Source organism: Gossypium arboreum, chromosome 4, assembly GCF_025698485.1.
Source record: "Gossypium arboreum isolate Shixiya-1 chromosome 4, ASM2569848v2, whole genome shotgun sequence".
In the NCBI taxonomy this organism is placed as follows: domain Eukaryota; kingdom Viridiplantae; phylum Streptophyta; class Magnoliopsida; order Malvales; family Malvaceae; genus Gossypium; species Gossypium arboreum.
Genome location: NC_069073.1, coordinates 113,344,469 through 113,372,333, shown reverse-complemented (window position 1 = coordinate 113,372,333; position 27,865 = coordinate 113,344,469). Strand labels below are relative to the sequence as shown.

The 27,865-nt window shown below is 32.7% G+C and overlaps 1 non-coding gene across 1 annotated transcript; it reads right to left on the bottom strand.

Moving 5' to 3' along the window:
• Positions 1 to 17,014: 17,014 nt before the first annotated feature.
• Positions 17,015 to 17,120, bottom strand: LOC128292430 (small nucleolar RNA R71). Its single transcript, XR_008282415.1, has one exon. It is a non-coding gene; the product is annotated as a small nucleolar RNA R71 (small nucleolar RNA).
• Between the last annotated feature and the right edge of the window lie 10,745 nt (positions 17,121 to 27,865).

Below are 27,865 nucleotides of genomic sequence, written 5' to 3'. Positions count from 1 at the left end.
CACGGCCATGCCATACGCCTGTGTGCTAGGCCGTGTGGTTAATTAATTATTTTCGAAATTAGGTGCAGGTTTCACACGGCCAAGACACACGTCCGTGTTCTAGGCTATGTAGCGCACACGACTGAGACACACGCCCTTGTCCCTGCCCATGTGCTCAATTATGAGCATTCTATTTTCTCGAATTTAAGATGCAGGGGACACACGGACTAACCACTCGCCCATATACTAGGCCATGTGTCATACACGGTCTAGACACACACCCGTGTGGACAAAATAAAGTCATTCCTAGCTTCATTTCTTACCCAAAATTATACCAAATTCCTGCACCAAACTTATATACAAATACCAACCAATCCAAGCATTGAATTCAAGCAATTTATAACATCTAACATGATATATTGTTACATGCATTCATGCTTTTAAACTTACTTTTTATAGGCATACTCATTTCACCTTTCTCAATCAATCAATAATAAAAACTTATGTTATCTCTATAAAATAAATTTAAATACATATATACATGTACCAAAACAAAAACCTCACTAGCCATTCCAAGGGCTAGATTACAATAATCATTTACATTTACATGCCAATATGACCAATATAACCTATACATGCCATTATAACCATAAATGATTTACCATATGTACCGAAAAAGGCCAATGGATGTGAGTGATCTCCCGCCAAGCTTCCAATCCAACGAGCTTCTGATTTACTCTAAAAGAAGGAAATAAAACTAAGTAGCATAAAATGCTTAGTAAGTTCGTATAACATGGTACTTAACTTACCATTCATTCTATTTTGAGGTACCTATGTAAGGCATATTCAATCAATTTGACCTCAAGCCCTATACATATACTCATTGCCCTTGTTAGTCATATATTTCATAATAATATCAAAACATATATGGGTTCAAAAATAATGAAGTTTCCATGGACATATGTTTTCCACAACATGTATTCATTTAACATGTATAAATCATCTCTTTACATTACAAGTATAATTTCATAATAGTTCATATCGAGTTCAGATTATTTCATGTCAGAACTTTACTCATATCATCAAAACATCAAGGTCACACGAGTAGTGGTACACTCAAGGTGTACAAGTCTATAATCAAGGATGAACATTCTCATCAGATAATTTCCATGTACAAATATCATCATCTCATACTTTCATATACCACTTGTCATGTATCATCATTTTCTTGTATTTCAAACGAATACGTGTAATAACTCATTTTGTTATTCATATCTTCTCATGTCTGGAATTGTCACACTTTGAATTTATCTGAAATATCGATGGATACATAGGTAGTACACTCGAGGTGTACAAATCAGGATCCGTCGATTCATATCCAATGGTACCTATAAGGTACTATTTCAGAGAGTACACTCTCAAGCCACATATGTATACAATAGGATTACTAGTCCAGGCTAACTCCTGTCTCCAATGTATATATACACAATAGAGCTTAGTTAGGATTATTAGTCCAGGCTAAATCCTTCTTATGACATATGCTTTAAAGAGCTTGATCTGAATTTCCTGTCCGGGCTAAATCCAATCCATAACATATGCTCGAGAGGACTTATATCAAGATTACCTATCCAGGTTAAATCCTATCAGAAATGAGGTCAAAGGATTACTCGTCAGAGCTAAATCCTGTAAGCAACAAATGTAGGACCTCAATCCATAAGGGAAATCACATTTATCCATCAATTTTCATTTATTCAAACAGGATTTAACATTCTTCAAGCATTATCAGGCATGTGATTATTTTATACATCTATAACATTCATATAATTCAAATAAACACATCCCACATTCATTTCAAGCATAAAAGTAACATTTTTATCATTTATCATTTTTCGGGCATTATTGTTGATCGGGCTTTGTCAGATACAATTTCAATGTCACACACACACACACACACACACACACACATATATATATATATATTTATACAATTCACAACGCAACATTTAATTCAAGCATATAAACATACACAAATTAGTTACACGAACTTACCTCGACAAATGTTCTTGTACGTAAAATCTACTAATCTGACATTTCCCTCTTTTCCTCGTTCTAGCTCCGAATTTGGTCTATCTAGATCCAATTTGGCCAAGAAAGTTTCTTCTCTCTCTCTCCTAGGGTTTCCATGGCATATTTTGGGGAAGAAGATGATAAAAATGATTTTTATTTCTATTTAATAATTTATCATATTTTAATTATTTTGATTTTCAATTTAGTCTTTAGCCTTTTTCTAATTTTCCATGGATGAATCATCCAAATATATCTACTATCTTTTTATTAATGGTATAATTACCATATAAGGACCTTAATTTTTGAATTCCATAGCTATTTGATCCTTCTAGCTACTAGAATTCACTTTTGCATTTTATGCGATTTGGTCCTTCCCGTAATTAAACACATAATCCGTAAAAAAATTTTATCAAAATTTTCACATGAAATTTGTATCATATTACGAACCATAAAAGAAAAATAAAATAAATTTTTTTGGCTCAGATTTGTGGTCCCGAAACTACTATTTCGATTTCACCGAAATTGGGCTGTTACATGTTCTTTCTTTCATAATTGCTTGAGTTTATTTGATGTCTTTTAAGTCTTATATCTAACTCAATTTTTTTTTCATTTCATGATGTTTCGAACATCAAGTTTCCGACAATTTGTCTAGAGCTCTAGGTCAAATCTATAACTTGGACAACTTTCGATCTTGTTCCGCACGCGCTTATGTCATTAGCATTTTGTTTTCTTTTCCTTCTCTATAAAAAAGGTGGGGATTAAGGTGTAAATTCAATGAGAATTTTTCGAAAAAGTAACATCATTTGGAAAAAAAAAGGTCACTAATGTTTTTTTTTTCTTAAATTTCGTTAGAAGTCATTTCTTTTTGAAACTTTTTTTAATTTTAAAAGTTCAGTAAACTATAATAAAAGTCATTCAACCATGCTCGTGTCTCTTTACAATGTATAAATTTTTGTTTATCACCAGCTATAAAAAGTTATAAAATCATCACCAAATTAATCAATTTTTTTTTTTAATTTTGGTAAGTGGTCATTAACTCTTTACCGAAAGATCCTACATGGCTATTAACTCAAACGTTAATTTGCCACCTAATTTCCACATCATGCCCATATAATTTCCCAGTAATTTTATGTAACAAAATTTTATAAAGCTAATTATAATAGAACCCTTCAAATCTTGGTTAACCCCAAATCAAACATTTTTCATGTTTCAAAGTTATCTTATTCATAATCAAATCAAAATTTTTCAAAAAAAAAAAAAAAAACTACACCTTAGTTGCCATTTGTCTTTGTTCACATATCCCTTGTCATCGAACAAGCCTCTTACCACCACACTATTCTAGTCTTCTCTTTCTCTTTACATCCAACCCCTTTAATGTACTCAAGTTGCCATTACCAAATAAGCCTCTTACCACCACTCTATCTAGCCTCATTCATGCCTCTTTTTGTCTTCAAGTTCCAAACAAACTAAGAAATCAAATAAGTCAATTTTTTATACCCTAAAATAAAATTGAAGATTTTGACCACCATTCTACCATGCTTGTTGTTTCTCAAGAATTTTTCAATGAAATTTTTAATGAAAATTTTCATTTTTTTCAAAATTATTTTATGCAATATTGTGATTTAAGATAATATTAATTTAAAAAGTTAGTTGTTGGTTTGTGTCATTCTAATATTGAGTCTGTCCCATTCTGATCATTTTTCTCCCTTAAGTTTGTAGATGATTTCATTTTTAATGGGGTTAAGAAGTGAAGATGTGGGACTATAAAAGGGGATTGGTTTTTTAAGCCTATTTTACCAAAAATAGTTTTTTTTTACTTAACAAGTGGACAAAATTTCATTTATGGATACCTAATTAATATTTGATAGGGAAAAGATGAGCTTAGGTTGGTTACCCTCAAAATGACAAATTTTAGCTAATGGTAACGGACGCCCGTTCTCCAATTTGTTGTAGATTTAATTGAGAACAAATTGTTAAAGTATATCATTTTTTCTTTCTTTTTTTTTCTAATATATATATATTTTATATCTTCTATCCTACACATTATTTAGATTTTGAATTTTGGGATATTTTTCCAAAATTCTAACATTCTCCATGCCTATAAAAGGCCATGATTCTGAAGAGTTTTTACACACTCTCATACTCTCTAAGAATTTCTCTTGCCGAAATTATGTTGTTCTCAAAAATCTCCTTTTTCATCTTTCATGTTTTCTAAATATTCCAACGATAGAAAAATGTATTGTTCATTCGATTGATTATGGTAGAGGTGCTACTACTTCGATCATTGTTGTTGTTGTATCTTGGGAGAATTTCGACTAACGTTAATCCAAGTACCGTAGGAGCGGCCGAATCTGTCTTAAGGAAACTGTGTTTCACGGGCCTCAACGTTTCGTAAAACCTCAATTCTCCTTTATTTCAATTGTTTATTATTGTTTTATTTGCTTTTCATATTTGATAAATTAACTATAAATAATTATGTTCATATTTTATTTTATATGTGTTTATTTATAATTAATTATTTTTGTTCACTAATGTGTTTTATCCAACATATTATGTTTAAAAAAATCCACATAAGCAGGTGTGAGAAAACAGTCCACGTCAGCATTTCGTTAGACACTACTAATGACAAAAAAAAAAAGAAAAAAAAGAAAAAAGAATACTTGAGTGATTTTTTGAAACTTTTTATAGTTGATAACCAAAATGAAAAACTTATCTATAGGTAAGCTACCTCTATTGTAATTTATCCTTAAGAGTTTCACACCATTGACAAAAAATTTTATTCATCGGAAACCCGATACGAAGGAAGGTCGGGAGAAAATTACATCAATAAACCCCCATTCAGTTCGGATTTGATTAATCCAATTAGGAAGGCAAGTCCCTCTCCTAGTACAAACGGTCACCTTGTTTGCTAGTCAATTTACTTCCCTACCAACAAATGAGCATTGAACTTGTGAATTAGCTGCAAGGAAAGTCTTAATGGAATCAATAATAGAAAATAGTCTCCAGGAAATCCCCTATTTAGAAGTAAAAAATTGATCCACAATAGCTTTGCTATCTGATAATATAAAACTTGAGACCAATTTCTATGATCAATGATAGAGCATGCTTCTTTGATTGTCATCGCTTCAGCCACCTCAATAGAACGAATTGACGATTAATCCTGACGATGATATTAGAATTTGAGTCTCGACAAACCAATGCTAGTACTTGATATTGGGTTATCCTTGACCATAAAAGTGTTATAGTTGATTTTAATACAACCCTCTCCAGGTTACTGCCATGAAACCTCAGTCAGATTTGCTCTTCTTCGTAGTGTTCAATTCAGAATGACTCGAAGGAACTCAAGGTATGAGCTATAGGCCCATGTTAGACCTCAATCAGATTGGAACTACTTCCACCAAACATGAGTTTTCCATTTAGACCAATAAAGATTAGCAATCAGAGTTGTTGAACTAAATGCTTCAATACTGAGGAAATCTCATATTATCTCATGCCACCAATGTTGAAAGATACCAAAACCTTCTCGTCTTAGAGAGTACTTCAAACTTGATGCCGCCCATGTTGCTCTAGCATATGGATAGAAAGAAAAAAGGATATGTTCCAATGTTTCTGCCTCCGAATAATCTCGAGGGCAGCTTGAATCATGATGCCCAATCCTTTTTGTGATGTTTTCCTTGGTCATCAACACATTATGACATACTCTCCAAAGATTTTTTTTTTTTTTTTGAGGAGGTTGGAGCTTCCATAGGCTTCACCACACCAACTATTGTTATTATTAACTCTACTCAATAATTCCCCAATAAGAAAAGGCCTAGATGATGAGAGGATACAATATTTCTATTTGAACCTCATATTCCCTATTTTTAGAAAATTGCCAAATTAGTTTGTTTGAGGTGGTTGAAAAACCAATAGGAATTTTTTGGATCAGTTGAACCTCCATCTATAAAAATAAAGTCTTAGAAGAAGAAATAGTGAATTTAGTAATTCTAAATCTCATTTATCCACCCCAAATAAGCCTATCATTGCAAGCAAAACATATTAATATATTAGTTTATGAAATTGATGTTTTCAATATTTAATTTGAACAATATCTAATATAATACTTCGAGCAAACTAAAAGAAGAAAATATAAGGAGGTATAACACCAAAATAGTTTCTAACATTGTCATCGTCACCCATCCAATCAACAAAGTGCAAACTAGGTAAATAAATGGTCACTAACTTGGTTTCGTGTGAAATAGACTTGTCAATCGATTTTGAGTGGGGATTGACAAAGTGGGCAATAAAACTTGAGATGGTGAAGCCAACCGTGAAAGCCATCCTTATGAAATACGTGACAACAATCGAGTTTCCTCACATGTTCCTCATCTCTTATCCTGCACAAACACACCACATCATACCACAAAATTGGAAGCTCCTCCCTCGTAATAGTATCTATATGAAAAACCTTATTCAAGTTGAGTTGCTCCACGAGTACGATAAGGTTAACCAGGCTAGAACCTATGACTCCGGCATCGTTGATAAAATTAGTGGTCTGGTTGAGGCAGTGGAGGAGGCTGATGGAATAGAAAAGACCAAAAAGGAGGTTTTGAAGATAGCCAAAGCAGTGGGCGATGAGTGCAACGAGAAGAAGTGGGATCGAATCTACGACATGTCGTTTAGCTGGCCTCGTAGAAATTCTTGGTTTTGATTTGTGTGCAAATTTTAGAAAATGAGAACTAATGCAAATGAGGAAAAGAATGAAAGAGAGAATGTTTCTGTCCCAATAGTAATTTTATTTTAAAGAGAAATAATCTCATGAATAAAAGTGCATCTTAAGTTAATATCAATAGCATTTTTTTAATAGAAATATTTCATTGAGTAATGCCAAGCATTTCAAAGTATTTCTACAAATTAAAAAAAAAAAAAATTGAAGACAATCAGTTCATCAAAAGGTAAAAGAAAACACTGAAGTTCTTCTCGCCACCCAATGTGTAGCAGAACAATTTGATGTGTGATGCTTATTTAACACGTTTTCCTAGTTGGCAACTTTGAAGACTGTTTTGTCCATAAAAAAAATAAAAGAAAATAAAAAGAAAATCATTTTAAGATTTGGTGAAAAGCGGATAAAATACTTTAATTTTGATTATTATATGGTACACAAAAGATTTGTGGCAATGATCTATGTCCATAAACATTGGAGCCGTTACTACATTTTACATCGAACAATAAGTCAGCAAAAAAGGGAACTTGTTAAAAAAAGTGAGTATAGTAGGACAAAAGATTTTTAACTAAAATTCTCTTCTAAAAATGGGAAAAAAATTATGAAGAAGAATTAAATTTTAGTAAAAGTAATATGGATACTCAGATTGTATTTTGTCCCCTCTACTAAATAAATGAATAAATTAATTCATGTACGTTAAAAAAAAGTACAAACTAATATTTCTATTAAAAAATTTATCCATTTGTGCTATTAAGCGTTATTTGACTTTTTCAAAAAAAATTATTTTAAGGGACGTGGAATTAAATGATGAGTGGCAATAAAGTACTATGAGGCCCCTATACTAGTAGTCAAATTACATTTTACCTCTTTACTAAAAAATTAGATAAATTAGTTCACATATGTTACATTAAAGAGCAAATTGACCGTTCTGTTAAAAATTTCATCCATTTCTACTATTTAAATTATGTCGTGGTTGACAGAGCAATTAGATAGTGATACGTGGTGTCCAGATTTATCCTAGACAAACAGTTGTTCAAGTTTGTTTTAGATGTATTTTTATATAATTGAAAATTATAGAAAATTATTTAGAAATGATAAGAAATTATTTTTTAAAAAATATTGGAGTGATTAAAAAACAACGTTTAGAATGAACATGAACAAATGGTTGTCCATATTCAAATAATCTTAGACAACAATTTATCCAGATTCATTCTAGAGTGGTTTCTTAAATAATTATTAAATAATTATAAAAATCATACAAAATTATAGAAATTTATTTAAATGATTAAGAATTATATGAAATTATGAATAAGTATTAATTTTTAAAATATTAATAAGTTATTATGAAAAGATACTATTGTATATATTTGTGTATATATATATATATTTGAATTATATATAAAACTTGTTAAAAATTATAAGAAATTAATAAAATAGAACTGGTCAACTTGATTAACTAAAATATCAACTCGATTAAGAAGATACCTATGCGTATTATGTATTTTTATATTTTGTATAACTTTTAAGGTCCATCCTTATATGGTTTTTAATAATTACAAAATATTTATTTTTAGGATTTTTAAAAAATAATACCACATCAGCATGAGCCACACGTCGCATGCCACATGTCACTATTTGGTTGCTTTGTCAATCATCTCAACACTTAACAATAAAAATGGATGCAATTTTTAATAGAATGACCATTTTACTTTTTGATATAACATGCACACCACAAAGATAAGCTTTGGAGTGGTCGTAAGGGGAGAGAATGGTGCCTTTGTTGTTGCGACATCTTGGATCACTGTTGGGTTAGAATGTCATATCTCGAAAATCAAGTTAATAGAATTCAGTTATTAAATCGAAAGTTTGAGTCAGATACTGAAATTAGGGTCGTAAATAATTAATTAAAGTATTAAAATAACATAATCAGGTTTTAATTGACTTAAAAAAAATTCAATTACGATGTCTAATTGAAAAAACAATGGACTTTAATTTAGTTAGAATATAATTGAAAAAGGGAAGAAATAGAGAGTGCCCAATAGGGCAAATTGCCCAATTTTTGAAAATGTATTTCCTACATGGAGTCACCTACCATCTTCTTCCTTCTCAAAACCTAAACTCATTCAAAAAATTTCCCATAACCTAAATCAGAGAGTTTCCTTCGAAATTGACTCATCCTTTCAAATTTATTAGCTTCCCAAACACCAAGATAACCCCCAATTGCAAAAGAAAATCACGTTTTTTTTCCCCAATCTTGTTATTTTTCTTCTTGTGTTCAAATCCGAATTGGAGTTATAGATTGTCATTTCCAACAAATAAAGAGTGTCAGGTCAATCAAGAGCCCCTACAAGTAAGACAAAAAGTAAGGAGAAGCTTGTTTGAACTTTTGACTAGTAAGCGGAAGCGTGATTGGTGAATGTTCCAGAGTCGCTGCTAGTATGCACGATTCATAGTGTTAATCGGGAGCTTAGGATTAGCCTAAAACCCTATCCTAAGTTCGGAGAGTAAGTCTTTCCTATACTTTTTGCCTTGATGAAAATTCATGCCTAAGTAAGATGTGTCGTGATATAGGATGCTAATGCAACAGTTACTATGTAAAAATACATTAGTGTGATATGTGATTTATTGATATTATATGCACACGTATGAAGTCTAATATATGATCTCTCAATGAGCACTATTGTGGCATTTAAATTGCAATGAAATATGTATCTGTTAAGCATGCATTGTGAATGAGATTATGTGCATTAAAACAATAAGTAAATATGTGTAATTGTGGAGATTTTGGCCTTGTGATATCTTGAAACCATTGAATATAGTTATCATGCCATAGGATTGTGAGTACTGTAAACTCTAATTTATATAAAGCTTTTATAGTTGTTTTTGGCACCTTTTTACTTAAAAATAATATTAATTCTGAGTAATTGATCATTAATTGAGTGAATTCTGTTTATAGTTCAATAATGGGAATGATTTAGTGAAAAATGTAATATTATGCTATTTTGCATTAAATTTTTGCATACTTTAATTATTTTATGCTACATATTAATCTTAATATTATTTAATGCAGTTGGACCAATGAAATTATGCATGATTTGTTTATAAAATAAAGTTACATGGACATGCCCAAATTCACTCTATATGGACGGAAAACACATGCAAAATGGGTCATGAAGAAGTTGATTTGATCCAATTGAAGATGGATTAATTGATGAAGTAGTCTGGTAAACAATTGGGTTACCAAACCATCCAAACAAGGGAGTATATTGGGGGATTCTACATGTCATTTTAGTAAACTCACCTACCAACCTTCACTATAAATACCCACTCCCATTGTAACACCTCTAACCCGTATCCGTTGCTGGAATAGGGTTACGAGGCATTACCGTATAATACATCACATTTACAAACATTTATGCAATCATATTCATAATCCATTCATCTCAATCACTTTGTCCCTTATAAGGTCCTAAGAGATCTTAAAACATGCTTAAAAGTGGTTCGGGACTAAACCGATAACATTCACAAACTTTGAGATACATAGAAAATTTTCTAATATTTCAGGGTCACACGCCTGTGTGAACATGCCATGTGCCTCAAACGGCTACTAGACACGCCCGTGTCACAGACCGTGTGAAAACAGGGCATACATACTGCCTTGCATCACACGGCCGAGGATATGCCCGTGTACCAGGCCGTGTGAAATCTAAGGGGGGTTACTGACTTGGGTTACACGGCCGACCACATGCCCATGTGCCAGCCCGTGTGTTATACATGGCCAGTAGACACGCTTGTGTGTCTAGGCCGTGTCAAAACTGTAGGGTATATTGAATTTAAATCGAAGGGTACCCCAGGGGGCACACGGCCGTATAACATGACCGTGTGTCGCACACGGCTGAGACACACGCCCGTGTGGACAAAATTAGGCTATTTGCAAAGTCAATTTGCCACCCTATTCTCATGCTCACCTAGCCATCAAAATGGTATCATTTTATTGCATATATAGACAGCCAAAACATACCAAATCACATATAATTCATGTCATTTCATAATCAACCATTTCACTGCTTAAATTCTCAACCACAATCATGCCAAAACTATCAAACTTGCATAACTTCTAAATGTATTTCATCATCATCTTATCACCTATTTCAAGCTACAAGACTTACCATTTCAATATCACATAATCAAGTCACAACATACCATTATTCCAGCCTTAATACTCCCATTTACAACTAATTAAAATAACAACCATATAACTATACCAAACAAGTCAACATATAAGGCATTATATACATCACATAAATAACTTATCAAACACATAACTTAAGCCAACTTAAATGGCCAAATTCACACCAACATTTACATCATTTGTAAGCCAAATCTAATGGCTACATTCATGACTCAAAACATATCAAAATGAAACTAGCCTATACATGTCATATACCATATATACGAAGCTTCAGAAGTACCAACTAGTTGATCGATAGTGTGATGACGTTTCCCGACAATCCCAGAGTCTAAGCTAGCTTCGATAATCTATAAAATATGGAATTAACACACAAAGTAAGCTTTAAAAGCTTAGTAAACCATATACAAATAAAGCTATCACATGAACATTTGCATTTCAATTCAAATATGTTTAACATAGCTAATTTCATTCAAATTTACAAACCTTTTCCATTGAACACATATATTCAATGTCTTAATTGAGTTCATTAAAGATTTCCCCTTTTTAATACTCGTATGAATTCCATACGTATCTGAGTCACTTAGTTCATTCACATATTCTTTCTCGACTTGACTTTGCCCGTTGAACCATTCAGAATCGTTAAGGATACTCGAAAATCACATAAGCTCAAACAATGCCATATCCCAGATATGGTCTTACATGTAATCATATATCGATGCCACTGTCCCATAAAGGGTCTTACACGAAATCGATTAATGATGCCAATGTCCCAGACATGGTCTTACATGTAATCACATTTTGATGATCCTAATGTCATGACATTCGTATCCTATACAATTCCCAGGGTTTGTACGGGACTTTCGGATGTCGTAACTTCGTCGATTCATGCTTGTACTTGCTCGTTCGACATTCATAGTAATCCAATGATAATAAAACATATATAATTCAATTCAAAGACATTTATTTGCATATGAACTTACCTCGTAGCCGAAATAGATGAATCGGATCGATTACTCGATAACTTTCGTTTTCCCTTGAACTAAATCTGATTTCTTTCTTTTAGGATCTATATAAATTTAAAATTAACTCTTTTATTCCTCAATTCATTCAATTTCATCCAAAGCACACAATTTGGTGCATTTTACACATTAGCCCCTATAATTTCACATTTCTTACAATTTAGTCCTTATTTCACAAAATTACAAATTACACAATTTTTTTCTAATTTCATGCTAGCTGAATTTCATACAGGTTCATATCAGCCCATATTTTCATTTATTTCACACATTTAACCACATATTTTTCCCTTTTATGCAATTTCACTAAAAATCACTTTATAAAACATAATAATCTATCAACAAATACTCATTTTCCATCATTAAACATTCAAGAACTTAAGCATTCATCAATGGAAACTTTCAAAATCATTAACACTTTCAAAAATTGAAGCATGGTCTAGCTAGAACACGAGTAACGATCACAAAAACATAGAAATCATCAAAAACCGAGCTAAAACGGACTTACACTCAAGCTTAAAGATGGCTGAATGCATGAAAGCTTCCTAAACCTTATTTCTTTCCTTAGTTTCGGTCAAAAAGATGAATAAAGATGAACATTTGGTTTTGTTTTACTTTAGTTATCATTTAATAACCATTTTACAATTTTAACCTTAATTAAACCATTTAAAAACAACTTAATGGATGCCTATTGATGGAAATTTCCACTATCAATAGTCTAATTATAACATAAGGATCTTTCATTTAATAAGCCATGACAATTAAGCACTTTTAACAAATGGAATGCAACTTTTTCATTTTACGCGATTTAGTCTTTTTTCTCAAATTGAGCTATTAAACGATAAAATTAGCTCATGAAATTTTCACACATATAGATTCACATAATTTAAACTCCAAAAATAATATTAAAATAATTTTACAACCTTATATTTGTGGTTCCGAAACCACTATTCTGATTTAGCTAAAATCGGGTTGTTAGAACTCTTCCCCTTAGGGATTTTCGTCCCCGAAAATCTTACCAGCGAATAGTTTTGGGTATTGTTTTCTCATATTATCCTCGGGTTCCCACGTAGCTTCTTCAAATCCGTTTCGATGCCATAATACTTTTACTAATGCTATTCTTTTATTTCTCAATTCTTTGATTTCACAAGCTAGAATTCGGATCAGTTCTTCACTATACGATAGATCTGATTGAATCTCAACTTTAGTCGGGGAAATAATATGCAAAGGATCAGATTTGTACCTTCGTAGTATCGATACATAAAATATATTATGAATCTTTTCTAACTCAGACGGCAATGCTAGCCGATAATCCTCTGGTTCAACTTGCTCGATAATCTCACACGGCCCGATATATCTCGGACTCAATTTACCTTTATGAACAAATCGAAGTATTTTCTTCCACGGAGATATTTTCAAAAATACTTTATCCCCGATTTGAAACTCAATATTTTTCCGTTTCAAGTCTGTGTATGATTTCTGTAGATCTGACGCTGCTTTCAAACTATCAGAAATTACTTTTACTTTTTCTTCTGTTTCTCTAATCAGATTAACCCCGTGAATCTTATTCTCACTTAGTTCAGTCCAATACAACGGCGTTTGACATTTACGACCGTACAATGCTTCGTAAGGTGTCATTTTAATACTCGATTGAAAACTATTGTTATATGTAAATTCAATCAATGGAAAATACTTTTCCCATGTACCTTTGAACTCAAGAATGCAACATCTCAACATATCCTCAAGTATCTGAATAACTTGTTCAAATTGACCATCCGTCTGCGGATGAAATGCAGTACTAAAATGTAGTTTTGTACCCAGTGCATCTTGCAGTTTCTTCCAAAATTTCGTTGTAAATCTCGGATCTCTATCTAAAATAATAGAAACAGGTATTCGTGTAATCTCACAACCTCGGAGATGTATAACTCAGCAAGCTTGTCAAGCGAATAATCTGTACGCACCAGAATAAAATGAGCTGATTTTGTCAATCGATCAACAACAACACATATTGCATCTTTCTTTCTCGGAGATAGGGGCAAACTCGAAAAAAAATCCATAGTCACTCTATCCCATTTCCACTCGGGAATCATAATCGGCTACAATAAACCAGACGAGACTTGATGCTCAGCTTTAACTTGCTGACAAATCAAACATTTAAAAACAAATTCTGAAATGTAACGTTTCATACCATGCCACCAATAGAATTGTTTCAAGTCATTATACATTTTCGTGCTTCCTGGATGAACAGATAAATGAATACTATATGCTTCGTTCAAAATCGTCTGAATCAATTTTGAATTTCTCGGAACACATATTCAGCCTTTAAATTTTAAACAATCATCGGAATCAACTTGAAACTCTGAATCAGGGTTCGAATCACATTGAGCTCGTTTTGCTAACATTTCGTTATCAAACTTTTGAGCCTTAAAAATTTGCTATATAATTAACTGTCTCGCTTTTAACTCAACTACAATTGAGCCATCCTCAGATATAGCCAACTGAGTATTCATTGCACGTAGAGCAAACAAAGATTTCCAGCTTAATACATCAGCAACAACATTTGCTTTTCCCGGATGGTAGTAAATCACTAGCTCGTAATCTTTTAACAATTCTAGTTATCTCCGCTGTCGCAAATTCAAATCTTTCTGAGTCATCAAATATTTAAACTCTTGTGATATGAATAAACATGACATTTCTCACTGAATAGATAATGATGCCAAATCTTCAACGCAAACACAATAGCTACTAACTCTAAATCATGCGTCGGATAATTCTTTTCATGCGGCTTCAATTGTCTCGAGGCGTAAGCTATGACTTTGTCTTCCTGCATGAAAACACAACCCAGGCCGTTCAACGATGCATCACTAGAGATTACAAATTCTTTATTCGATTTTGGCTGCACTAACACTAGAGCTTCAGTCAAAAGAACTCTCAGCTGATCAAAATTTTTTTGACATTTCTCTGACCATTTGATAAACGCCAAATTATACATATTTATTCCCCAAATACTTAGCATATTTATGGATGTTTATTACTAGATTTGTGGATTTTGGTGCTCTTAATCTGGTTATTTCATGTTTTGTACTGAGGAGAGCACCAAGAGTCAAAAGGAGCCAAAATGAGCAAAAAAGGGACAAAACGGACCAAATCGAGAAGATGACATGGCCTAAGCCTTGCCACACGGGCATCTCACACGCCTGTGGCCTTCGGGGGTGTCGACCAAGGTTTTCATGATTTACACGGCCTGGCCATTGAGCCCACACGGTCGTGTGCAATTTAACGGATTGAACACAGCTGAAAATCATGTCTCACGGCCATGGCACACGAGCGTGTCCCTTTTTCAAAGAGTTGTATTTTACACGGAAAAAGGATACTTAGGGAGGAAGAAAGATAATCCAAAGCCTATATAAACACCCTAAGTGTGACATAATAAGGAGGCCTCTTCCATAACTTTTCTGGAATACCAAACCACACGCCAGGAATTACTTGAAGGAATTCCTTCAGGAGTTTTAGAGTTTTTCTTCATGTTTTGTTATTTTTATACTTTTGAGATGTACTCTTATTTTATTATGAACTAAACCCCTTAGATACCTAAGGTGGATAAAACCTATGATGGATATTGTTATTATTATCTGAATTGTATGATAAATACTTGATTTGTTCTTAATTATGTATTCTTAATGCTTCAGTTAATATTTCGGGTATTAATTCATGATTTGATGTGCTTATGCAGAGGAGGAATAGACGCTGCCTAAGAGTAGATTTGGCATAATTAAGTGGAGTTGATCGAACGCCTAGAAATAGGGTTACGAGATTTTGCCGGATTAGGGTGAAACCTAATATAGGAGTCCATAGAGTAATTTATTGCTTCCCTAGGGGTTTTAATTAAGAAAGAAATTTTGATTAATTCAACTGAGCGTTAGACGTTATTAGTCTCGAAAGGGATAATAACATAGGTTAGGGAATCTCACGGAGCAAGTCAAGTGAATAAATCGTCGAGTTCAGAGTCAGATAACAAGTGAAATCTAGGTGGATTCCTCCTTGGGTGTCGTTTTTATCAATTGCTTTTCTTCAAGTTTTTTTCCAAATTTTCTCTTTGCTTAAATTAAATTAGTTAATTAGTTTAATAAACAAACCCTTTTATTCTTAGGCTAGATAATAAAAAGATAGTTATTACTAGTACTTTTGGTTCCCTTGGGTACGATATCCTAGTTTTGCCATTACTATACTATTGTTCGATAGGTGCGCTTGCCTTTTTTGTCGTGATAATAGTTAGTCTAGGTTTGATCCTCATTATAAATATTTATTACTTGTTACGAATCACGCGATCAAGTTTTTGGCGCCGTTGCCGGGGGACTCAAAATATTAGGAACACTATATTTTTATTACTTTAGCCATTTATTTTTCTTGCAATTTAACTTTAGTTTATTATTATTATTATTTGTTAATTTACTTATTTTTTCTCTTGTCAGGTGTTTATAGTTTATGACTAGAAGAAACCCGTCAGGACCATTACTTTTTGACGAAGAAATCGATCGCACAGTTCGTAAAAATCAAAGAGAAATAAGGCGTAGCTTACTATACACGGAGAATGAGCGAGAAGACGATACTCAACCCCAACTGACGAGATGGCTGAAAACCAAGGCAGTCAGCTACCTCCTGCAATTGCGGCTAATCAAAATCCTGCTCCACGTACTATGTATGATTATGCTAAACCTTCTTTAACAGAACTGGAATTTGCATAGTTAGACTGCTCTGTAGCTGCAAATACTTTTGAATTAAAACCTAACACTATTCAGATGATACAGCAATTTGTTTAGTTTGATGGTTTGCAGGATGAAGATCCCAACGCTCACTTAGCAAACTTTCTAGAATTTTGTGATACATTTAAAATCAATGGCGTTTCTGATGATGCCATACGTCTTCGGTTGTTTCCCTTTTCACTGAGAAAAAAAGCTAAACAGTGGTTGAACTCGTTACCACGAGGGTCTATCACTACTTGGGAACAAATGACCGAGAAATTTTTACTGAAATATTTTCCGCCGGCTAAAACGGCTAAATTACATAATGATATCTCTTCTTTTGTGCAAATGGATTTAGAAACACTTTACGATGCATGAGAGAGGTACAAGGACTTACTAAGAAGGTGCCCTCATTATGGGTTACCGCTTTGGCTTCAAGTACAAACATTCCACAATGGTCTGAATCCCTCGACTCAGCAAATGGTTGACGCAGCTTCTGGCGGAACCATCAACAATAAAACACCAAAAGATGCCTATTGTAACACCCCCTAACCCTAAACCGTCGCTGAAACAGGGTTACGAGGCATTACCAGACATATCGGATAATTTACGAATAATTTACAATTAATATAACTTTCATAGTATAATTTAATAAATAAGTCCCTATATTGGACTCTCGAAGCCCAAAACATGTATTAAAAGTAGAACGGGATTTGTTCGAGTATTCTGGAAAATTTTCGTAAATATATATATATTTTTAAAAAATTTTGACAGTATTTCTGCTTATTCTTATCTAAAACCCCCTGCAATTTCAAACAAAAAACAACCAATACCAATGTTTCAAATTCACCTAACTAGTATTTATATCATTAACATAATTTTAACTTAAATAACTATCATCGCATCATTCAAAATTGATTAAAAACTTCATTCATTTAACAACTTAATGTTCATATGTCAAAATATCATATACCTTTCTACCATTTCATTTAACAATCTAAACCTTATAATTCATCCTTCACAACCAAAATAATATACATATTCAACAAATATACTTACCTTATAATTTACTTACCATATACATAAATTAAATTAAACATATAATGAATAAATAAATAATTTGAATTATAGTAATACAAACCTGAATTTTGCGATTACTCCTCGATAACTTTCGCCTTCCCTTTTCGTGCCAATGATTCAGGTTCTTTGTTGGCTACTAAAATAATAGTAATTTACATTATTATTTACAGCATTAATTAAAATAAATAATTAAATTTCTAAACAATTCCTACCTTATTCCCAATTTAATCCTAACTAAACTTACTTTCTTTCTTAATCTAATTCACTCTCTTTTTCTATTCAAATTTTGTCTAAACTCATATTTAACTATAAAATTTCCAGCATATTTTCCTAATTTCAAAATTTCTTTAATTTAGTCCCTACAACATAAAACTTATAGCCTAGTTTTCAATTTAATCCCTTAATCGATTCTAACTTAGAATTCATTCAATTAAATCCCTAATTCCATAATATTTCCAGCGTGAACCCTATTTGGAAACATGTGAACTCTTGAAATATCAACTTAATTTCATCAAAATCTTATTTTAAAGCTTTTAAAACATCAAAATTAAATAGAAAGGACTTAAATGACTTACCAATCAAAGCTTTAAACCTTAAACTCTTAGTTTTTCCTTTTTCTTTTCTTTCCCCTTTTCTTCCTGCTCTGTTTCGAATGTCTCTGTTTCTTTCTTTTCTTTGTTTCTTTTTATTTCATTCTTTTATTTTTTTATTTACTTTGTTTATTTAATTAACAAATATCTTTTACTTTAATATTAAGTAAATTAGTTATTTTATTACAAGTGTACCAATATTTTTATTACAATTATCATTATTCAATTTGTTTGTCAAACAAAAATCTTATAAATTAATTATTTAATTAATAAATATCTTTAACTTAATATAAAAATAATAATAAATATCTTATTTAATATCAAATACTAATATTACAATTGTACACATTTATATTTACCACAATGTTTACATTCAGGTCGGTTAGGTCTCACACTGCCAACACTAGCAACAAATGTAGTTTGGGCTTTGGAATTTATAGGTTGCTTTTCACGATCTCTATTTGAATGTCCTACAGATGCATTAGAACGGTTATACGAGTCTTGAAATTTCTTCGATACAGACTGATAAGATTTACTAGCTGATCTCTTTCTCGAATCTCTTACTTCAAAATCAGCTTTTCTCTTTTCTTTGCTGAGATCCTTGGCTTTACAAGCCCTCTCAACTAGTACGACAAATTTTTCCAATTCAAGTATTCCAACTAACAGCTTAATATTTTCATTGAAACCGTTTACGAAATGTTTGCACATGATTTCTTCAGTGGAAACATATTCCCGGGCATACTTGCTTAACCGTACGAGTTCTTTTTCATATTCAATGACAGTCATTCGACCCTGTTTCAATTTTAGAAACTCTTTATGTTTCTGATCGAGAAATCGCTGGCTTATATACTTTTTCTGAAACTCGATCTGAAAGAATACCCAGGTGACACATTCCCTTAGGACTACTGATATCAATGTTTTCTACCAATAATACACATTATCTCTCAGTAAGGATACAACACATTTAATACACTCATCTAGAGTACAGGATAGTTCATCGAATACTCAGATAGTATTCTCAAGCCAGAACTCAGGTCTTTCAGCATCATCATCAATGGTAGCTCAAAACTCCTCAGCACCATGCTTACGAATCGAATCTATCACTTGTGGTACAACTGGAACTTGTTGAGGAATAGGTGGGGGTGGAGGTTTTTGAGCAGTCGGATTTGTTTGAACGAATTCTGTAAACCACTCACTCATCATTTGGAAGAAGGCTTGCTTAGCCTCTCCCCATTCGCTACTAGAAATCGACCTAGACTCAGTCGGCGCTGTCCCTTGAGCGTGAGCGGGAGCGAGAGCATTACTTTCAACATCATCATATATTGCTCATTTAGGATCCATTTTCAATATGAAAAACACATTTTAAGTGTTAGGAATCATTATACTATTACAGTTTATATATATGACATGTATAGCTAGACTCTTACTCGCTACGTTAGTCCTATAATCAACTAAATCGTAGCTCTAATACCAATAAAATATAGCACCCTTAACCCATATTCATTTTAAAATAGGGTTACGAGGCATTACCGTATAATACAAGGAAACACAAAAATTTACACACTTTTAATACCCTTTTTAACTTAAATTCATGCGAATTCGATTAAATTCTTGTCGAAAAATAATTAATTTTTATAAAGTAATTAAAGTGCACTTAAAATATGAACATATTGAAATTTAGTTAATTTTATAATTATTTTTGATGAATTTTGGTTATTTTCGACAGATTTGCACAAATGGCAAAAAATAGCTCGGCAGACACTGCTAGAAGCACAAAACCAATAACCAATTTGAAGTATCGAGGCAAATTAATTTCTAGCCTAAGACAGTCCAATTATGTGTATTAATTCATAATATAATTAATTTTAATTTATACCCAATTTAATTTGGGCTAAATAAATTATTATTAATTAATTATAGAACAAGTGGTCCAGTTGAACCGAACCGATTAAACTGAATCAGCCAAGGATTGGGTAGCCCAAAACCATCCATATGCTGACCCAAATCATCTTATTGGCTGATTAATTAAGCTTGCAAAGAATCCCTTGAAGACTTGCCAAAGTTGCATTCAAGCCCCTCCACAATTGGTCGTTTATGGATTTGCCCCAAGCTATATTTAGCAAAGTTGAAGACATCAACTTTGCCACATAGATGTCCGGCCAAGGGGTGGCTCTTTGGCTGCTATTTTTAGCAAATTTTAGCTGCCACATTCAGATATAAAAACCCCCATTGGCTGATCATTCAAAACCAACCTCAATTTATTCATATCTTTTCTCTCCTCTCTCACTTTCTCCTCTTATTTTCCCATTTCAAGCCCCTTGCTCTTGTGCCGATTTCTCCCCTTGGAAAAGGGTTCTTCTTCAGCCATTTTGGAGCAGCAATTGAGTGTTCATAGAAGCCTTGATCGGTGAGAACAACAAAGAACAAAGAACGGAGCAACCTTGTCAAGCCTAGGAAAAACACCAGATTTGATTCTTGTTCCCCATCTCTTTAATTTTTGTTGTTGTTATGATGAATATATCTATGAATACTTATGTTGTTGGAATGTTTAATTTAATAATTTTAGCTTGAATTTAATTAGTGTTGGTTTGATTGCATTTCATCTGCTTAAATTATTAAAATTGTGTTTATACTGTTATAGGCCTCGGTAAAATGCTTGATTAAGTAAAATCATGCCTAAGTTATTCTTAAATTACAATTGTGAGGTAGCTAATGAATTAATTATTTAAACGGATTGAAATTGTAATTAATTGACACAGTACTGAATCAGTTCATATTTATTCTTCTAAGGTAGCTGAAGGTTAAATTAGCAATGTATCTGGTGATACACTTGCCTTGCGTAACTTGCAAGATTATTGTGATTAAACTGTTTCAAGGTAAGGATACCTTGTTACCTCACATAGTCTTTTATGTGCTTATTAGATTTAATTAATCGTTTGAATTGACATAGGGATATGCAAGAGATTAGTTCAATTTAATGAGTATGTATGTGCTATAACATGTTTGCTTATTAAAATATGTTTAATCGTTTGAATTAACATAGGGATATGTTAAGAGATGAATGGATTTGTGTAGGTGAATATGTTCATAAGTTAGCAAATTACCGAGTCGCCGTGAATTTATTCGTAACAGCATAAGCATGAGCTTAATAATTCTAAGTTAAAGAAATGTAATTAAATCAACACAATTATGTCATTTTGATTAAATCATATTTTGAAATCGTGCATTTGACATTTATTTATTTAATTTACTTAGTTTAAAATCTTAGTTTTTAATCACCTTCTTCGAACGAAATATTTTTGTACACCAAAGTGTCTTAAATAACATTCATAAATAATTCTTTTCACAGTCACTGTGGGTACGATAACTCAACATTTACTTGTCACTTTATTACTTGTTGCAATTGTGTACACTTGCACATTTCCTTCATTCCAATACACCACATTCACAAACATTTATGCAATCATACTCATAATCCATTCATCTCAATCACTTTATCCCTTATAAGGTCCTAAGAGACCTTAAAACATGCTTAAAAATGGTTCGAGACTAAACCGATAACATTCACAAACTTTGAGATACATAGAAAATTTTTCAATATTTCAGGGTCACACGCCCGTGTGAACACGCCGTGTGCCTTACACGGCTACCAGATGCGCCCGTGTCACAGACCGTGTGAAAATAGAGCATCCATATTGACTTGCACCACATGGTCGAGGACACGCTCTTGTGCCAGGCCATGTGAAATCTAAGGGGGGTTATTGACTTGGGTCACACGGTCGACCACACGCCCATGTGCCAGCCCGTGTGTCGCACACAGCCAGTAGACATGCCCGTGTGTCTAGGCCGTCTCAAAACTGTAGGGTATACTGACTTTAAATCGAAAGGTACCCCAGGGGACAGACAGCCGTGTAATATAACCATATGTCACACATGGCTGAGACACACGCTCGTGTCTCTGCCCCTGTGGAAAAAAAAATATGCTATTTGCAAAGCCAACTTGCCACCTTATTCCCATGCTCACCTAGCCATCAAAATGGCATTATTTCATTGCATATATAGGCAGCCAAAACATACCAAATCGCTTGTAATGCATGTCATTTCATAGTCAACCATTTCACTGGTTAAATTCTCAACCACAATCATTCCAAAACTATCTAACTTGAATAACTTCTAAATGCATTTCATCATCATCATCTTATCACCTATTTCAAGCTACAAGACTTACCATTTCAATATCACATAATCAAGTAGCAACATACCATTATTCCAACCTCAATACTCCCATTTACAACTAATTAAAATAACAACCATATAACTGTACCAAACAAGCCAACATATAAGGCATTATATACATCACACAAATAACTTATCAAAAACATAACTTAAGCCAACTTAAATGGCCAAATTCACACCAACATTTACATCATTTTTAAGCCAAATCTAATGGCTACATTCATAACTCAAAACATATCAAAATGACACTAGCCTATACATGTCATATACCATATATACAAAGCTTCAAAAGTACCAACGAGTTGATTGATAATGTGATGACATTTCCTGATGATCCCTGAGTCCAAGCTAGCTTCAAAATTTTATAAAATATGGAAATAACACACAAATATGGAAATAACACACAAAGTAAGCTTTAAAAGCTTAGTACTCCATATACAAATAAAGCTATCACATGAACATTTGCATTTCAATTCAAATATGTTTAACGTAGTTAATTTCATTCAAATTTACAAATCTTTCCCATTGAACACATATATTCAATGTCTTAATCGAGTTCATCAAATATTCCCCCTTTTCAATACTCGTATGAATTTCGTACGTACCTGAGTCATTTAGCTCATTCACATATTCTTTCTCAACTTGACTTTGCTCGTTGAACCATTCGAAATCATTAAGGATACTCGGAAATCACATATTCTCAAACAATGCCATATCCCAGATATGGTCTTACATGTAATCATATATCGATGCCACTGTCCCAGATAGGATCTTACACGAAAACGATTAAAGTTGTCAATGTCCCAGACATGGTCTTACACGTAATCTCAATACAATGCCAATGTCCTAGACATGGTCTTACATGTAATCACATTTCGATGATCCTAATGTCATGACATTTGTATCTTATATTATTCCTAGGTTTCGTACGGGACTTTTTGATGTCGTAACTTTATCAATTCATGCTCGTTGATGGCTTCACGAACTAACTAAAATACGGCAAAGGTAAGTGCACCTATAGAATGGTAGTATAGCTACGGTGAGTTAGGAATATCATATCTGGGAGGACTAAAAGTACTAGTAATTACTATCTTTTTATTATCTAGCTTATAAATTGAAGGGCTGTTTTTAATCTAAAATTAAACTAAACTGCTTATTAAGTGACGGAGAGCGAATTGGGAAAATAATCAAAGAAAACTTAGGAGAGAGACAATACCTAGGAAAAATTCCACCTAAACTTCACTTATTACTCTAAATCTGAATTAAATGATTTATTGATTTGACTTGATCCATAGAAATCCCTAATTTATATTAATATCTCTTTTGAGAGTAAAAATAACAGACTTTAGGTTGATTAATTGAAAATCTCTTTCTAATTAAAACCCTATCGTCGCATTAACTCGATCTATAGATTCCCCTATTAGATTTGACTCTAATCTGGTAGATTTATGTCGTCCTATTTCTAGGATTGCATGCAACTCTACTCAATTATGTCAGATCTACTCTTAAACAAGGACTTTTGCTCCACTGAATAAGCACATCAATCATGAATTAATATCCTGGAAACATTAAACATGAAGGTAAGTGGACATAATTGAGATCAAGAACAAATATATATCCTGTAATTCAAAAAAATCAAATAATAAGATCTGTCATAGGTTTCATCTTCCCTAGGTATTTAGGGAATTTAGTTCATACTTGGGAAGGAAAACATCTCAAAAATAGGAAAACAACAAAACATAAAAAAACCCAAAAAACTTCTAAAGAAATTGAATGGAGATTTTTAGTCTTGAAGGAGATCCTATTTTTGAGTTGAGTCTGGTGGTGTTCTTCGAGTAATTTCTGCCTTCTACTCTGCGTGCTCCCTTTAGGTCCTCTTCTAATGTGTATTTATAGACTTTAGAATGCTCAAAAACCCTAAAAATTGGGTTTTTCCGCGTAACAGGGAAGTAGGGTGCGAAATCGACACGTTCTGGCACATGGGCTTGTGGCCAGCCTATGTGGCTCACATAAGCGTGAGGTCAGTCCGTGTGGAAATGCCCAGGCCATTTGGATCTTGGAAACAACTCTTTTTGCCCGATTTTGGCTCGTTTTTCGCTCCTCTATGCTCACATAAGTATAGAAACATGAATTTAAAAGATTAGGAGCATCAAATTCACTAATTCATATAATAAATCATCCAAAAACACATCAAGAATGGGATTAAAAACATGTTACTTTTATGGCTTATCAAATATCCCCACACTTAAGCATTTTCTTGTCCTCAAGAAAAATCATCAAACTCATTAAAATTAATCTTTCTCAATTTGTAATTCTCATCAATAATGTTTTGTCATAATTCAAAAATAATCACACATTGATAATTCAACTAAAAGAGCCCTAAAGATTCAAACAATCCAAGTCATATAAACATAGGTATCTTCTCTTATCTAAGTAATTACCTTCAATTCAAAATCGACAAGATTTTACATCCTCACTAAATATTCACTCAAATCACTCAAAGTGTTTAAGGTTCAAAAATTACGCACTCAAAAGTCAATTATGAAAAGTCATTACCATAGGCTTGCATGAAAATCAAATCTCTACCACTATAAAATGATATGATACACAAATCAAAAGGTCTTTAAAGGGTTGTAACGGGGCTTGGGTTAAAGGTATGGATAAAGGCTAAAAAACAATGTTAGAATCGATATCGAATTGATAAATTACCTAACTAGAAAAATAAACTAATACTAAATAATTACATCAATCGAAATTATTAAAGAATAACATGAGCTTCTTCTCAGAATATGAAATTAATTACTTAAGCTCAAAGACATAGAACTAGTAATAATCAACATAAATGTATTTTTTTCACTTTTTTTTCATTTTTTTAGAACAATAGATAATAAGAGAAAATTTAACAACTGAAACAAAAGAACATTGTTCAGCAACTAACCAAATCAAATCTTAACAAAAAGGGAGTCAATAAAATGGGAAACAATTCTCAATGAATCAAAAATGAGTTATGGGTTAATATTAATGGGTAAATTAAGAAACGGTTTATTAAGCTTAAAGGGGGTTCATTAAGGGTTAATTATAAAGGTACGCTTATGGGATAAGTGGGTTAAAACCTAGGTGCCTTTATCATCTCAGTATATCAAATCAAAGGTTTGGTCTCGACATGTATAATCGAAACAAGTTCTAGAATAACCAATTAGTGTTGACACACTCATAACCAATAATAGAGTGAGCAAGAAAAGTGTATGCTCTAAAGGCTCAAAATCTCACACAAATTATGGTTTTTGATGTTAATCTTGCAAATCTCTAACTTTAAGGTAATACTTCAATTTAGGGAAACAACATAAAATTTTTAATTATGAAAATAAACTTATAATGCTTGATTCTCTAATGTCTTAAAGTTTAAACAATCAATGCACAATTACCTATGAATTTAATCTAAAACACATCAATGATAATCATAAATCAATAAGAATTCATTCTAATAGTAATATGAGAAAACTACTTAAACACCAGACATAATTTAGGGATTTTCTAATAATTCTATAGATAACCTCCTCACACTTAAGATGTACATTGTCCTCAATGTACAAACTGTAACATCCCAACATTGGGCCTAGTCGGAATAGTGGTTTTGGGACCACAAAGCTGACATTAAAATATTTGTTTTATGATTATTATGAGGTCTAGGACATGAAACTAAACATGTGTTAAAGTTTAATGAAGAAATTTTAAGTATAATATGTCCAATTGGAAATTAGGGACCAAATTGAATAAATTGAAAAACTTGGGTTCTAGAAGCAATTAGTATGAAATTGCTATGGATTATTAATTAACAGGCCTAAAATAGAAATTTACCCAATTTCTAAATTTTGGACAAAAATGGGCATGCATGGAAAATTTTAAAAGTTTATTAAGGAAGGGTATTTTGGTTATTTGGTAATAAATGAAATAAAAAGGGAAAAAGATAGCTAAAATCAGCCATCATCTTCCTTGTGGCTACCGAAATTATCTATAGCCATAGCTAGCGTTTTGGTTCAACATTTCAAGCTTGATAGTAAGTATTCCCTAGCCCCGTTTTTTATGTTCTTTATGTTTTTGAGATCCTCGTAACATGATCTCTCTATTTCTACCCATATTTCAAGCTAGAGTTCATGTTCAAAAATTTACCATGCATGAGATGCTTGTGTTTTGATAATTTATGGATGAATATGATAGTTTAAAGGATAGTAAACAACTTTTACTAAGTAGTTTTTCATGGAAATGGCTTAGGGGACCATTTTGTAAAAGTTGTAAAATGGGTAGAAAAATGTGAAATGAAAGAAAATGTGGGCTATTATAAGCAAGAAAAATATTCTGCTAGGCTTGGATAACTTAGAAATTCCATGCATTTCATTATACGAGCCTTAGTACTAAATTGTAAAAAGTGTGAAAGGTTAAGGGCAAATTGGTCATTTTACCTGGAGGTGAGTCTTAAACTGAAAATGAACAATGTGAGGTATTAATAATTTATTTTTACTGATATAGACCCCGAGGAACCAATTTTGGAGGTCGAGCGTGAAAAACGAAAGGTTTCGGAATAACCAAAATACGAACCCGAAGTAATTACTTGGTAAGTTTATGTAACTCGAAGTAAACTCTTAATAGACACAAAATGTATATATTTGAATGTATGACAATTTAGACATTCACTGCATGAACAATTTAGACATTCATTGCATGATAATCCATGAAATGTGGTAATATAGTTTAAAAGAGAATTGAAGTTTCCCGATTGAAGTAAAAGGATATCTGATAGATTTCTCGAAATGAATTGACTGTAAAAATGATCTAGCCCAGACGGGTGTTCCTTTAGTGATAAAGCCTCCCGAAGAATAAGTGTGCTGAAATGGATTTAGCCCGGACGGGTAATCCGATTAGGGTTTGAATTTAGCCTGGACTGGTAATTCAGATTTGAGCTCATTAGAGTACATGTCACTGTAAGGGATTTAGCTTGGACTGGTAATCTAAACATTACTCTATGAGTTTACTTTTCGGGGGATTTAGCCTGGACTGGTAATCCCACTGTAGGAGAGAGGTTCACGGGAGTGCGTATTTAAAATGATCACTCACACGATTTGACGGTAAATAAGATATCCATTGAGATTTTGAGAAGTTCAATGGGATTAAAATGAGGAACGAAAATAGAAATTCTTGAAATGATGAGCACATCTATGATTAATGTTTAATTGTATTGACATGAAACTAACATGATGATTAAG